Source organism: Coffea arabica, chromosome 11c (genome assembly GCF_036785885.1).
Source record: "Coffea arabica cultivar ET-39 chromosome 11c, Coffea Arabica ET-39 HiFi, whole genome shotgun sequence".
NCBI classification, from domain to species: Eukaryota; Viridiplantae; Streptophyta; class Magnoliopsida; order Gentianales; family Rubiaceae; genus Coffea; species Coffea arabica.
In genome coordinates, this window is record NC_092330.1 from 10,158,096 (window position 1) to 10,172,081 (window position 13,986).

Here is a 13,986-nt window from a genome sequence, read left to right on the forward strand (position 1 = left end):
CTTGCAGTTAGTGGGAGAAAGTTTTATCAGCCATTTTGGTAGTTATAACAAATTAAGAGTTTTTCATTTGTCATAAACAAAACAAATGTCATGTTTTAGTGCTTCCAAAAATAAAAAATCATAATTGTTTGAGAGGCACATTCTTGTTTTAGGCACAACGGAAAAAACTTAATTACCTCAGATCGTCAGTTATGACAAAATTAGCAGTACACCACTTCAGCTACTGAATTACATTTCTTCTTTCAGATTTTATGTTACAGATTTCCTCGGTGCTTGACTGGATATAAGCAAATGAAATCGTCCAAACGTCACAGTAACTAAAGGGTTTCCAGTTCTATAAAGAGGAGAAAGAAGACCAAAGGTACTATTGTACCCCAACGGATGATAACATATAAAAATCTAGCAGTAGAAAAGAAAGGTGAATTCTACATGCAATATAATATGTCAGGACAATTCACATAGATTGAGCCATTGTTTCTAATCTGGCTCCCAAGCATACAATTCTGAAGATCATAACATACTTTTTAGTTCTTACAGTTTTTTTTTTCAACTTTATGGTAACTCATTTGTACAACAACTTGAATACATAGGCAATTCTTGTTAGTTTGTTTTATAGGAGATGATGGGAAAATACAGTCATCAATTCGACCACCAATTCGAATCACAATTTTTTATTTTTTATTTAATTATTTTCTAATTTTCTTTTGTTCTAGTTAGTTATCGTTTGCTTTCTAATATGTTTGGTAAATAAAAGGTCCAACTTTTGTGTTAAGTCTTGAGTTTAATGGACCTTAGAAATTAGTTTAGTTTGCTTAGTAGGAATAAATGATGTAATCTCAATCCAGTTTGGATTTGGGTTAGAGTAAGGTTTTTTATGTTTTCTGTTTAAACCACAAGTCTCTACATTGTAAAGAACTTTTGGCCATCTAATTAATGGGAAATGAGAGTTTTCGCATTCTTTTTCTTGTTACAAGTTGATTATTTCTCCTTATCAAGAGTTATGACTTATCAATTCAAAGACCATGTTTGAATTGTGGCACTATTCCCACCCTTCTATTCCGAGATTCACATCATGTGCTAGATGTTGGGTTGCGATCGTATCCAGCTTCTTGACTAGTGTGTGGTGATGGATCGAGGATTCCATCATCATGTCCCTTGAATTCAAACCTTGATTCTCTTATTCGTTTAGTTATGAGTTGAGATAGTATCAATAAGTTCGCAACTATAGGGATTTGTAGGGTTGAACGGTCATACCACCCTCCCAAATTTGATTCCACATGACATAGATCTTGGGCTGGTCACATACGGGTTTCGTCCATTGATAGAGTTCATATCAAGAGAGAAGAATTATGATTCAGATTCAGGAAAGAATGCTGTCTACAAGGAAAGATAAGAAAAAGGAACTTATAAGTAAGTTATACATCCATGTCTTATCGAGAATCATAATGTTTAACCTTGTCAAGATGGAGGATGCTGTAGTAAGGTAGGGGATATAACATGAAGGAGATGATTAGCAGAGCAAGGAGGAGCACGTAAGGAGGCTACGACTGTAGACAAGAACAGCTAAGAATACAACCAGAAGGAGTTGGTTGGTAGAGCATGGGGGAAGTGGAGAGAATATGGTATGGTTGAGGACGCGAAACAGTTTGAGTAAGGCAGAGGCAGGGCGGAGCAAAAACTGAGGCAGATTCCCAGGGCTTAGAACAAGTGAGAGTAGAGGCAGGAAAGGGGTGATACAGTGAGGTTGTATCAATCACCTGTTAATACTTCTACTTGGTGTACCACTTTTTGAGCTTATAGATGATCATCATCAAATTTGATGTTTGAACGTTAAAACTTTGCTTTGAAACATGTTTTCGAAAATAGAATCTGATTCAAACTAGTCGCCCTTTCAGAAGCATGTTTTAAAAAGGATGTTGAATAATGTGCTAAATCAATTAGTTGGGAAGCTTGATTAATTACTTAGTAAATGAGATAGTTAGAATGTTCACTGTGTATCTAGCTTCAATTGGACCTTATAAGCCAAGTTTGAGAGACACGAGTTAAACTCATTTCATGTAAAACAGTATTTAAATCTAACATCAACACAACTATTCTGACAAATATTTAGATCCATCCTCAACTCAATTAACTAAGTTTTGGGTCAGGTTTATATCCTCGCTTTTGCTTCTCAGATTCCTACTTAATCGTATGTAATGCATTCACTAACCATGCAAATTCTGATTAGCTGCGAGTCGCTCGTGAATGAACGGATAACCCAATTTGTCCAGATAGATAATACCACTGATTCCTCCAGGGCAATTAGCAGCCCGGTAAGTTGATGAAATGCACGACATGCTAGCCATTTTTGCAAGAGAATCTACTGCTGCTAGAGCTGGCAAAAAACCCAACAACCCAACAACCCGCCCATTAATTTTAAAGGATGGGTTGGGTCAATTGGGTTATGGGTTTTATAAGGTTGGGTAAAAACAATCCAACTTATTCATTGGGCGGATTGGATTTTTTATTTGAGTATTAAATATCCAACTTGTATAAAAGTAATTCAAAATAATAAATACAAGATTCTTAAAAAGTTTGGGATTTTCCTTAATAATTTTTTGGGGACCAATACCGGTACTTTTTACAAGCATATAATATTTTCTGCTTTATATTAGAGCTGTGGTAATTCTAAAAGATTAATATGACCATAGCATCAAGTATGATCCTAGATGATTCTAATTAATCAGGTGATAAATTATCTAACTATATCAAATCAATAAAAAAATACCTTCTAATATTTATTATATGTATAGATCATGATAACTTCGAATCAATATAGTTGACTTGCAAATTCTATTTTGTTTTGATAAATTATGGCAACTTGGGCATGGTTAGTCCAACAATTTCATTTCGTCTGAAGCAAATCATTTCCCTCTTAATTAATTTCAGCAAGACAATTAATTTTCCCTCTTAATTAGCGAGTCCAAGAACCAAAATGCAGCAATGTCTCCAGTCATTTAATGGAAGAAAGCAATTTGCATATTATCCCCAGAATGTAGCTCTGATGCATGGACCTTTCACAACAGTTTGCAAAATTTCTAGAGTCATGAATCATAAAATTTTTTAGAATATAAGGACTAAAGTACAAACTTATTTTCTATAATTTCAATATTATTATACAACAAATTATATGTCTCTTACTTACATTTTCAAGTATAATATAATCTAGCATTCAATAATTTAAATACATAGAATATTACAATTTTCAATAAAATAGATATGAATAGTAAAAGTGCTCATAAGTTGTGACAAAAATAAGTTTCAATCAATTAGTAGTATTAAAAAGTATAAAGTAAACAATTTTTTTAGCTAATCTATTTAAATGTATAATTTATTATCTAAATTTCACAATACAAGCAATATAAAATATTATTCTATTTATGATGTGTTTCCAAGAAACTTAAGAAGTGAGTGTGTGTTTGTGTGTGTGAAAATACATTTATGTATGTGAAACTGTTTTTATATATGTGAAAAAAATCTTTTTTGTGTTAAAATATATGTGAAAAAGTTTATGTATTAATTAATATGTTGGGTCATATTTAGATCATGGGTTTGAGATAACGCAATATGACCCAACCCAAAATCAACCCAATCTAAAGTTAAATGGGTTGGGTATAACCCATTTAAGTGAAAACCCAATATTAACCCGCCCAAAACCTGCCCAATTGCTAGGTATAGCTGTGACTATTTAGTGTAGTATATTGTATTTCACATCATTTTCTTTATCCCATCCTTTTGCGATGTACATTATTCCCATTAAATAAATTATTGTTTTATTACCAAAAAAATCAAAATTAGCCTACATAAGAGAGTAATAATAGGAAAGAATCTGGAATTTGTATTCATAATTAACATCAGGTGTTCCTTAAATACTACCATCATACAGATATTAGGAGGTAGTAGAAACATGCACGTAGGTTACAGGCACAACATATTTCTGGCATTTTAGAATTGATTAAAAAATTGCCTTTGCCTCTTTTATATTCTGCACTATAGAATAATGTTTAAGTTTTTCTTGTACTTAATATTTAAGTCGATCCTAAATTTGGCTGCATTTACAATCAATTCAGCTTAGCTCACTTTAGAATCGGGCCTAAGCTTTAAGTTCAAACCAAGGTCAAACCATTTTCTTTATTAGGTTCAATCAAAATGTTGACCTAATTTTTATTTTGTAATTTCTAAAATTACCAATTATACACTTTATAGTGGATTCATCAAGTCATAAAATAAGGAGAAACATCAATATTTGTTCCAAAATTTACACCAAAAAAGAGTACAAAATGCGAGTAACTCAAAACCTTAAAAGAAAAATATCCAGAGTTAATGAAACATGTAAAAAAAAAAAAAAAAAATTCCAGAGATTGATAAAAATAAAGGACTCGTATATGTAGTATATGATGCTAAGTAAGCACATACGAAAACTAGATTAGGACATCAATGATTTAAATGCGGTGTTTATGCAAATCGGTAAATTAATTGTTCGAGGTACTTTAAAATGGACTAAAATAAATTAAACGACTTTACTTAGCTTTCAGTTGGAAACTAAATGAAAGTTTTGGTAGCATTGGAGATTTTCTGCTTGAATGCCTTCTCATTTTATAGAAATTAAATAAAAAAACACATTCCATAATTATTTTAAAAGTAACATAACACTTTTTTCTATGTCTTTGAATTGTTAACAACTTTGTTTTTATTTTTCTTTTGTCAAAAGAGGACTACAATTAATTGCTGAGAATGCCTTCGTCAAATAGTTAAAATTGAGATAGACTCTAATCTTCCCTACTAAAAACAAAAAAACAAAAAACAAAAAAAAAACTATGATTAACTACACAAGTCACTCAACCACTAGGGTTCGTCCAGTGGCCAACTTTCAAATTCAAGATTTGAATTTTGAGTCTGACAATTAGGGATAGGAAGGATGCGGAAAAGGGTGAAAGGATGGAAAAAAAAAAAAAAACTACATAGGTCACTCAAATGTCAAAGTACCTAGTTTTGCATGTAAAAGGATGCCATAAATTGATATATTTGCATTTACTTCCTTGAATATCAAACACGAATTCCTTCCTTAAAATAATTTTAAAAAAAAAACTCTTCTCTCAAAATAAATCTTATAAAAAGCCCATTTAAACATTTGTATAGATTGGAAAGAGAAGGGGCGGGACTAATTTTGAAGCCACAATCTCAAATTAGGTTAAAACTTTAAATGACTTTTGTCACACTTTTTAATTTGCAATAGATTTTTATCACACACACTTGAATAGTGCTGCCTCCCCTACATCGTCCTTCAAAATGTGACTTTACTACATAAAATCTCTATAAATTAATCACCTTTATCAAATGATAATTTTTTCAGTCTCAACTTGGGCTAATGAGCTAAATTAATAATTTGGATAAATTAATACTAAGATAATAATGTTTTTTGAAAAACCTTATATAACCCTTTGATACCATTCATATCATAAATTAATAATTCACTAAAATACATATTATATTTTTCATAAAATATGAGTCTATTATTGATTTATGAACACCTTTTGGATGGAAAGCCGAAGTTTAACAATGACATGTGTAAGAAAACTTTGAACTTGTTTATTATAAGAAAACTTCCTTGTCATTTTTATATATAATAAAGTTAATTTGATTCACTATATGCATTTAATAAAATGGAAGTAGAGTTTATAATTTAGTATTTCTAAATCTTTTTGACCTCTTGCTGATAGAAAAATGATATCAGTTATTGAAGACATTAATAGAATTAAATTATACTTGCAAATCAAGTACATATGGATTGGTTTATACTTCTTAGACTTTTAGCCTTCTTTTATTAATAGAATAATTCATATTCTTATAAAAAGTATTCATATTCTTATAAATTAAAATAAAGCTTTAGTTGCTAAAATGAGTATATTTCTTGAAATGCAAGTATACTCAATAAATTAATAAATTATTAATTTATAAATTAATTAATACTTCTTTAAATTAATAAAATTTATATGATACCAAAACTATTAATTTATAGAGATTTTAGTGTACTTTAGATCCGACCGCCCCAGTTGGTCCAATTTACATGTAAAAATTGAGTTTGAGAGGTCATGGAGACGGAGAACGTCCAACTTTAACAAGCCAATATCACTTTCTAAGCAAATTTCCCAATCAAGGGGTTGTCTAAGAGAAAATTGGCAAGTTGTTTATTGTTGTTTAACTAATATATTCCCATCCTAGCTCCCACATATTATGCGGCATTATATTTTATGTTTGGTGTTGGGGTTCTCAATCATTGTGGTCCCACCTCCCAGATCTGCCTTTGCCCATCATGCTCATCCATTTCATTTTACTAGGAGAGGTTCACCGCGCGAATGCGCGGTGGATAAAAGCCCAGTTATACCCACTTATTTTGCAAATTATTATGTAGCAGGTGTAAATGAAAAGAAAATATTCAGAGTTGTATTCTTAGAAATTATATATAATTAGTTCAAAATTGTAAAAATATGAAATTCCAGAGATGAAAATTATTATACAATACCTTTACAAAAGGCAAGAAAAACATGATTAGAACATACACAACTGGCCATTGATCCAATATACAAATTATATTGTGCTCTCCTCAAAATTTACGAATGAAATCTCATTCTTAAAAAGCATCAACAGTAACATACTTGCATTAATTAACATAATTAAAAACTCTTTCTCAACATATCTTGTCTTTTGAGTTTTTTAGGAAAGCGACCTCACAATTTCTGCACAACTTTAATGCTAGAGAGGTTTTACAGCATTATGGGATAAAGCCAATCAAAAGAACAATAAAATCCTCCAAAAAATATCAAGGATATACATCATAAAGAAACCTCATTTTTTCTTTTTCTTTTTCTTTTTTGGGTACATTGGAAGAGGTCATAATCTCTTAAATAGAAACAAAATGAGAATAAGCAACTGCTAACACATACGCTTCCAACAAATCTCGCATCTCTGCAGGGATGCCATCAAGAACTTGTAAACCCAATGGACCATAAATGCTGCACTTGGCCAATCAATTTGTATATTGATTGCATTCCCTCCAAATATGACTCAGCTAACAGCCCCAGCTCCTTTGCTTTAACTCTCATATCTGAATAAGAAGATTATGATCTGCTGAGTTCTGATACCTAAATTTTTGTCTAAAACTGCATGCAAGAAAAAGACCAATCAAATGGATCTACATATACCGTGCAATAGTAAGGGGCATAGATGACTGGTAAAATCCTTCACATCATGCAAGTCAATCTCACAACTATCATTTGGAGTAGTCCCATGCTGTTTCAAAAGATGCAAGCTAAATTGCTAAATGAAAATAAGAGGTTTGCCATATGCAAAAAACTCGTCAATGGTTTCCAAACAAAATTTACTCTCAGTTTCAACGTTATGTACAACTAAAAACTAACTAAATTTAAGTGCAAACATCTGCTCCAAAATCTAACTTGACAACTTTTCGTATAGGAGAGCAAAAGAATCAAGAAGATTTCTCAATAAAGCAGGACAAAAGGAAGTTTCTAAAAATTTTCAACTTAACTTTGATGCTCTTAGACCAAGGACAACAAAAAATTAGAACAATCCACTAAAATAAAATATAGAAGAAACTTTTCATGAAAGGGAGAGGAAGGAGAGAAAATATGAACGGCATTCAGAGGAGGAAGGGAGAAAAGAATATAGCAACAGAAGAAAGAATGAAGTAGAAGGGGAGACAACATTGGAAAAAAAAAAAACTGTCTAGAGCAAGCTATAACCTTGTAAGCAACTAAAAAGCAAAGATAAGATATGAAGTAATTTTCTTTTATACTGCACGCTGGCCAATATTTACAGCCTCAGAACCAGCTAGAATTTCTCAAATTCAAACAAGTCGGTATCTTATTATTTTCTTTATTAGTAAAAAGAAAACAAATAATATCATACTTTTCCATTCCAAACAAATTAATACAAGGTAGACCATAAAACTGCCAAGTAGTCTGAATTTTCATTATAAACCATGCGGCCAATATCGAATAGTAAAGCTACAAGTCAAAACACAACTGCATAAGCAAATCCCATAATGAGCTTCAAGAGAAACAGGAAAAAACTCACATGAGAAATTTACGAAGCACAGACAATTATCAGGTTGATACAATTTTGGAGAAAGTCAAGGAATGAAATTTGTGAAATCCTTGCTATCAATACATTTTTAAGGAATCCGATCAGACACATAATATTATGCAGTAATAATTAGCCTTTGAATTGCAGCAGCATTTTTAAGGGAAAACATGACTAACAAATTACCCTTTGAATTGCAGTAATAATTATAATAGTAATAACTACTCTATGCTCAATCGAAAATGCATTTTAAGCATCCAATCAAACTGTTAGTCCTCTTTTGCATCATTCATTTAGCAAAATATTTGATCTAAAAGCCTAGAGAATCAGCACAAACCACAAGGTGAGAAAACATATATATGTCTAGAAAAAATGAAGCAAGATTGATTGATCTCTTTCAACTATTTCTTCCTTTAGATAATTGTTTGCCTTTTCTTCAACATCCACAGCTTCTAGAAGAATAAGCTACATTATTTAAAAAAACCCTCAATATATGGCTATCAAAGACTATATTAGAATGATTGATAAATTCAGCATGGCAAATGATAGAACACGAGTATAATGCACATCAATTATGAGAAAAGATATCCACCTCAAGAGTACTTCAAACTGAACCTCCCAGCTTCATATATGATTCAGATGCATAACAATTCATGTTGAGAAGGCAATAGTTTTAAAAAAAGGAATTAGTAAAATTAACAATTTCAACACCCACCAGACACTTCGTGAAAACCACTAAATAGCACAAAAATCAGAAATTTGAAATTCAAAGTTAAGGTAATCTAGAAAGATGACCACAAAATAAAAAGAAAAGATGATAACCTGAAAAGCTACTCTTTTTCTCCTCCCTTTAGTATTTCCTTGTGATTTTCCTCAATCTATCAAATAGGCAGCAATCTAAGATTATGAGGAGCAGCAAAACTAAAGAAGCAAGCAAGAAATTAAAAACTTCAGAAATGAAAAGGAAGCAGAAACTTGAAGGTCCAATCTAGTGTAAAATTGGAAAAATGACATGGAAATAAATCAAAAAAAATTCACAACCTGAAAAGTTAAAATTTTTTCTCCTTTCAGTAGATATTCCTTCCATTTTTTCAAAATGTTTTCACATTTGTATACTATAACGTTGAGATACCAAGAACCATATATTACATACACTGAAAAAATGACTTCACCAATAATGACTAACCATAGAAAAAAGGGTTTTAAAGATCTGATTTGGTAAATTCACATACGAAATAAAAGCTCAAGTAAGATATTGTCAATAATATTAAAAAAACCCATAAAAGTATAAACTGACAATTATTAGATCAAACTTGGCTGTTTTGTCTTACAATTACTATGGGCAGAATAGACTGCTATTATAGGCAATGAACCACATCGTTCAATCGTCAGCTCTGCTTTACCCAACTTGCTCACACAAACACTTCTAGAACAAAGCCATGTAATTAAATGATAATGCTCAAAATGTAAAAACATTTGCTAAAAAATTGATTTTCTAGTTTTTGAAACATTAATGAGGTGTTATCAAGATTAAAATGCAAAGAAGAAAAGTAAGTTTGTAAAATCTACCCATTAAATTGGTGAAACAAATTGTGTAACCTAACCATACTATGATAATAACCAAAGTAATAGGCTCTTTGAAGAGCTAAGAGAGCCGGGAAAAAAAAGGAAGAACGGGCTAGAAAAGAAATTGCCCCAGTACAACTCATCATTCAAGAGTAGAAAGGCAAAGAAAATTATAAGGCACAACTATTCAATATGTTATTTTTAACTTTCACAAGCAAATGTACATGTATCAACCCCCTGGGAGTTTCTATTCTAGCTTCGTAACCTTCAATTGTTGAGGAATACAATCTATCAAATAAACAAAAGAACGCAATTAGGAGATAATCTAAATCCTATCAGCATATACATTTAAGAATCTAGGGAAGGGAAAAATTTCTCTTATTCAGGGGGAAAAACCCCGAAGAATACAAAATCAGTCTGTTTACCACCATGTGTGCATTATCTTCAATGAATGTCGCAGTGGTAGTTATTAAGTGGTGATTTTTTTTTGCATTGATAGTAAAGAAATTGCACATGAGCCACTGTAAATAAATCATTCTTTTCCGTAGGGCCAATAATTACAATAAGAAAGCAAACTATGTACCAAAAGGTAAATACATCAATACATTGAAACTGCATATAAGCAAGCTAACAAATGAATTTCAAATCAAATATTAAATAATCTACAATAAATGAAAATTTCATACTAAAAAATTCAGAGACTACAAAATTACAAGGATCTCATGGTAAAAGAAACATTAAGTAAACAACAGTACATCAAAAGACTAAACATACCTAATTAAGTAGAAAAAGGCTAAACATAGAACAAACTTAAGTAGCTGTAGACACCAAATTTTTGTCAATTTTTAATGTTTTCCTAAATTTTTATCTATTTAATAAGTTATCTATTATTATTATTATTAATGTGTAATTTTCTCATTTTTGCAGGTTTATTTTAGAAAAGAAGAAAAAAAAACAACAACAAAACAAAAACAAACAAAAAAAAAGGGAGAAAAGTTAAAAGCAAAAAAAAATTCAAAAAAAATCAAAAAAATCAAAAATCAAATCAAAATCAAATTATTACTAAACTTACACATTTTCATCATTTTCTCTACCAAAACCCCTATTAACCCATTCTACACTCAACTCCCAGGGGCTTTTCTTTTCATTTGGCAGAAGCCATCATTTTGAAGGAAACCAAACCCATTTGACTCCCTCTTAGCCATGAGTTTTTGCTCTGCCAACACTCAACATTTGCAGAGGAAAAAACACGCACAAAAAGCTAATTTGGCGACCCATTTTTCCTCACTCGGCTCTCTCTGGAAAAAATCAGACAGGCCACAAAGAAAAAAATTCTCCACTCTTCCTCCCCCAAAAATACATCCCTCGGCCCTCTCTAGTTTCAGGAGACCAAAAAGACAAGCCACAAAAAGGAAAAAAAAGCACTCCAATCCCTCTGGACTCACTGGGCAGAGGCAGAAAAAAAAGAAACGCACGAGAGAAGAGGAAGGGAAGCTCTCGGAATTTTGCAGCCTGACCCCTCACTCTCCCTCTCTCGGACTTGGGCGGAGGAAACAAACAGAACAGAGAAAAAAAAATCTTCCCCAACTCCTCTCGGTTCCATCTCAACCTCACACACACCTACATTGAGGTATTTTTTTTTTGTTTTTGTCTAGCACATTAAATCAATGCTTCATTGTTTAGTTTTCTTTCATTTCTGCTGGCTGCCTCGTATTGTTGTTGTTGCATTGCTGAAAATTGGGAAATGGCATGAACTAGATGAAGGAAAAGGAAATGATGTCTGTGAATGCATATTAATTGTTTGAAAAAATGCCAAAAAGATTTTAGGGACTGTTTTGCCTTAATGTAGTCTTTTGTTATTGTTTTCTGGTTAGTTAAAATCATAGTTGTATTGTAGAGGTTATAAGGAGTATTGTAATATATTTTTTTATGATTTTTGGTGAAAGATTTGGGTGTTTTAAAAAATAAAAACTGGACTGTATTTTGACTTTTTGGCCACTTTCAGATCATCTTTTGTAAAAACTAACTCCGGAAATGGAACCTACGCGAAAAATCGAGTGAGGGGGTGTATTTTGGTGAAATTTTGTGATCAGAAAAATGGCCGGCGACCGGCGGTGGCGGCGCCGGCAGCCGCCATGTCAGCCATGGTTGGCGGTGGCGAGGAGCTTCAGCCGGCCAGCCAAGGAAAAGAAGAACCGGAAGGGTAGAAGAAGAAGGAAAAGAAAAAGAAGAAAAAGAAAAGAAAAGAAAGAAAAAAGGGGATTGGGCTAATGTTTATTTTTTCGGTTGGGCCAAGAGCTAGTTTTGTTAGGTTTTGGGGTTGGGCTTTGGTTTATGTTTCTTTTGGGTTTCGGTTGGGCTGGGAGGTTAGAGCCCATGTGTTTTTGGCTGGGTTTGAGTGATAAAAGACGGGCTGGCCTGTGTGTTTTGGCTTGGGTTTTCAGTTGGGCTTAGGTATGTTCGGCCCAAGTAAAATAAAAAGGGAGGCCCGATGCCCTTTTCTTGCCCAAATCAGAAACGAACTTGCACTTTAGCCCCTATTTTTTGGAGTAGTTTCATTGTGGCCCAGAATATTTTAATTTTATTTCATATAGGTCCTTATAGTAATTTCACTTTGGTCCCTAAAATTTATCTTTCATTTAATTTTGACCCCTGAACTTTGAAAAAATATAATTTTTGTCCCCAAAAGTTTTTCAATTTTTGCAATTCAGTCCCTAATGAATTTTGACTCTTTTTATTGTGATTGTTTCTTTTATTTAATAGCTAATTATGTCGCTTTTGAATATATTTAACTTGCAATTTTTAGATGTTCTTAAATTTCTTTGCGTTTGACATGTTAACGTGAATTTAGTGTTTTAACATTATTATTATTATTTTCAATTAAAGTGGTGCCATGATTCTTTTGTTCATTGTGAGTATAAATAGGACAATTTGACTCCATTTAGTCACCACTTCAAACGGGAGGTACCCCTATTTTTATTATTTCAATGTCAATTATGTGCTCTTATGTGCTCCTATGTGTTCCTATGTGTTTATATATTTTTATATGTTTTATTTATTGCATTTAAATGTTCATTTAAATTTTCTTATATTATATTTGTTTAGTTTATTTTTATAATGATTCAAGAGGTATTTAAATACCTCAAAAATGTAATAGATAGGATAATTAGATTTGTTTTATTATATTTTTCCCTTCTAGTTTGTAGTTAGGCACTCCCCGATGTAATAGATAGGTTGCGTGTTATGTGGCTTATGTGTTATGTGTTTTATCCGCTTTCCTTAGGATTTTCGCATCTAGATATTATGTTTACGTGTTATGTGCTACGTGCTTTTATGTGTTTATTTGTTTTAATTTATGTTTTATTTGTTTCACTATGAATTGTTAATGCATGACGTCACCACACTAGTCCAACGCTAGTTGTGGTTTCTCCCTCCGCTTACTTGCTAGTCCAACGCTAGCAAGGATTTTTAGAAATGGGCTAGTCCAACGCTAGACCCTTTAGGTCATCTTGCGCTAGATTCATCATTGTATGCTATTCACCACATTTTCATGCATATTTTCATTTTTAGGATCTTTTCTCATTTGCATGATATTCCCTATTTTATTATCCCCTACCCGTCTATAGGTGCTAATCATGTCATTTAGAATTGCATCCCATTTAAGCTAGTTCATTTGCTTGTTCATGTTAGGATAATTATTTTTCAAACATGGGAAATGGGTGATTATAACTTTCTAGTTTAAATACCCTATTAATCCATGTATAAGAAAATTATGTCACGAATTTTTTTGCCTCCCGTACCCTTCATGTTGCATCCCTTTTTCTTTGATCACTTATATATATGTATATAATTTAATTTCTTTTCTTTTATTTTCTTTTCTTTTTCATCATTTGCATCCTTGTGACACCTTCGAGGATTTATTTTGACCTTCGCAATTAATGCGATTGGTTCAATTAAACCCTTGAATGAACATGTTGTCCCTTGCGATATTTTTTAAATTTGCATTCATATAGAAAACATCCAAATGTGATAAATTAAGGGTTAGATTAGGAAAATTTTGACTAAACCTCGCAACTAGCTTAGACTAGGTTGAAAGGGTGCCTTAGATTTGAGTTAATCGAATCTTTGCCTTCCCTTTCTTCAACCGTGACTCCCGAATCCATTTTCTCTTGTTTTCAAAGACCTGGAGTTGTCAAAAAGGGTTTTATTTTGTTTTACTTTATTTTTTGGGTGACTTGGTACACCAAAACTCCATACCAAGTGGCGACTCCTATTTTTTCT

At 32.1% G+C, this 13,986-nt stretch overlaps 2 long non-coding RNA genes across 3 annotated transcripts; one reads left to right on the forward strand and one right to left on the reverse strand.

Moving 5' to 3' along the window:
- Positions 1-6,845: 6,845 nt before the first annotated feature.
- On the reverse strand, positions 6,846-9,173 carry LOC113715691 (uncharacterized). Of its 2 annotated transcripts, XR_003454055.2 has the most exons (3): positions 8,962-9,173; positions 7,242-7,329; positions 6,846-7,144 (listed from the first exon to the last, which is right to left on the reverse strand). It is a non-coding gene; the product is annotated as an uncharacterized lncRNA (long non-coding RNA). The 2 variants fall into 2 exon arrangements; XR_003454053.2 differs by lacking the exon at positions 7,242-7,329.
- Positions 9,174-10,826: 1,653 nt separating this feature from the next.
- On the forward strand, positions 10,827-13,213 carry LOC140016405 (uncharacterized). Its single transcript, XR_011822802.1, has 2 exons — positions 10,827-11,335; positions 11,711-13,213. It is a non-coding gene; the product is annotated as an uncharacterized lncRNA (long non-coding RNA).
- Positions 13,214-13,986: the final 773 nt, after the last annotated feature.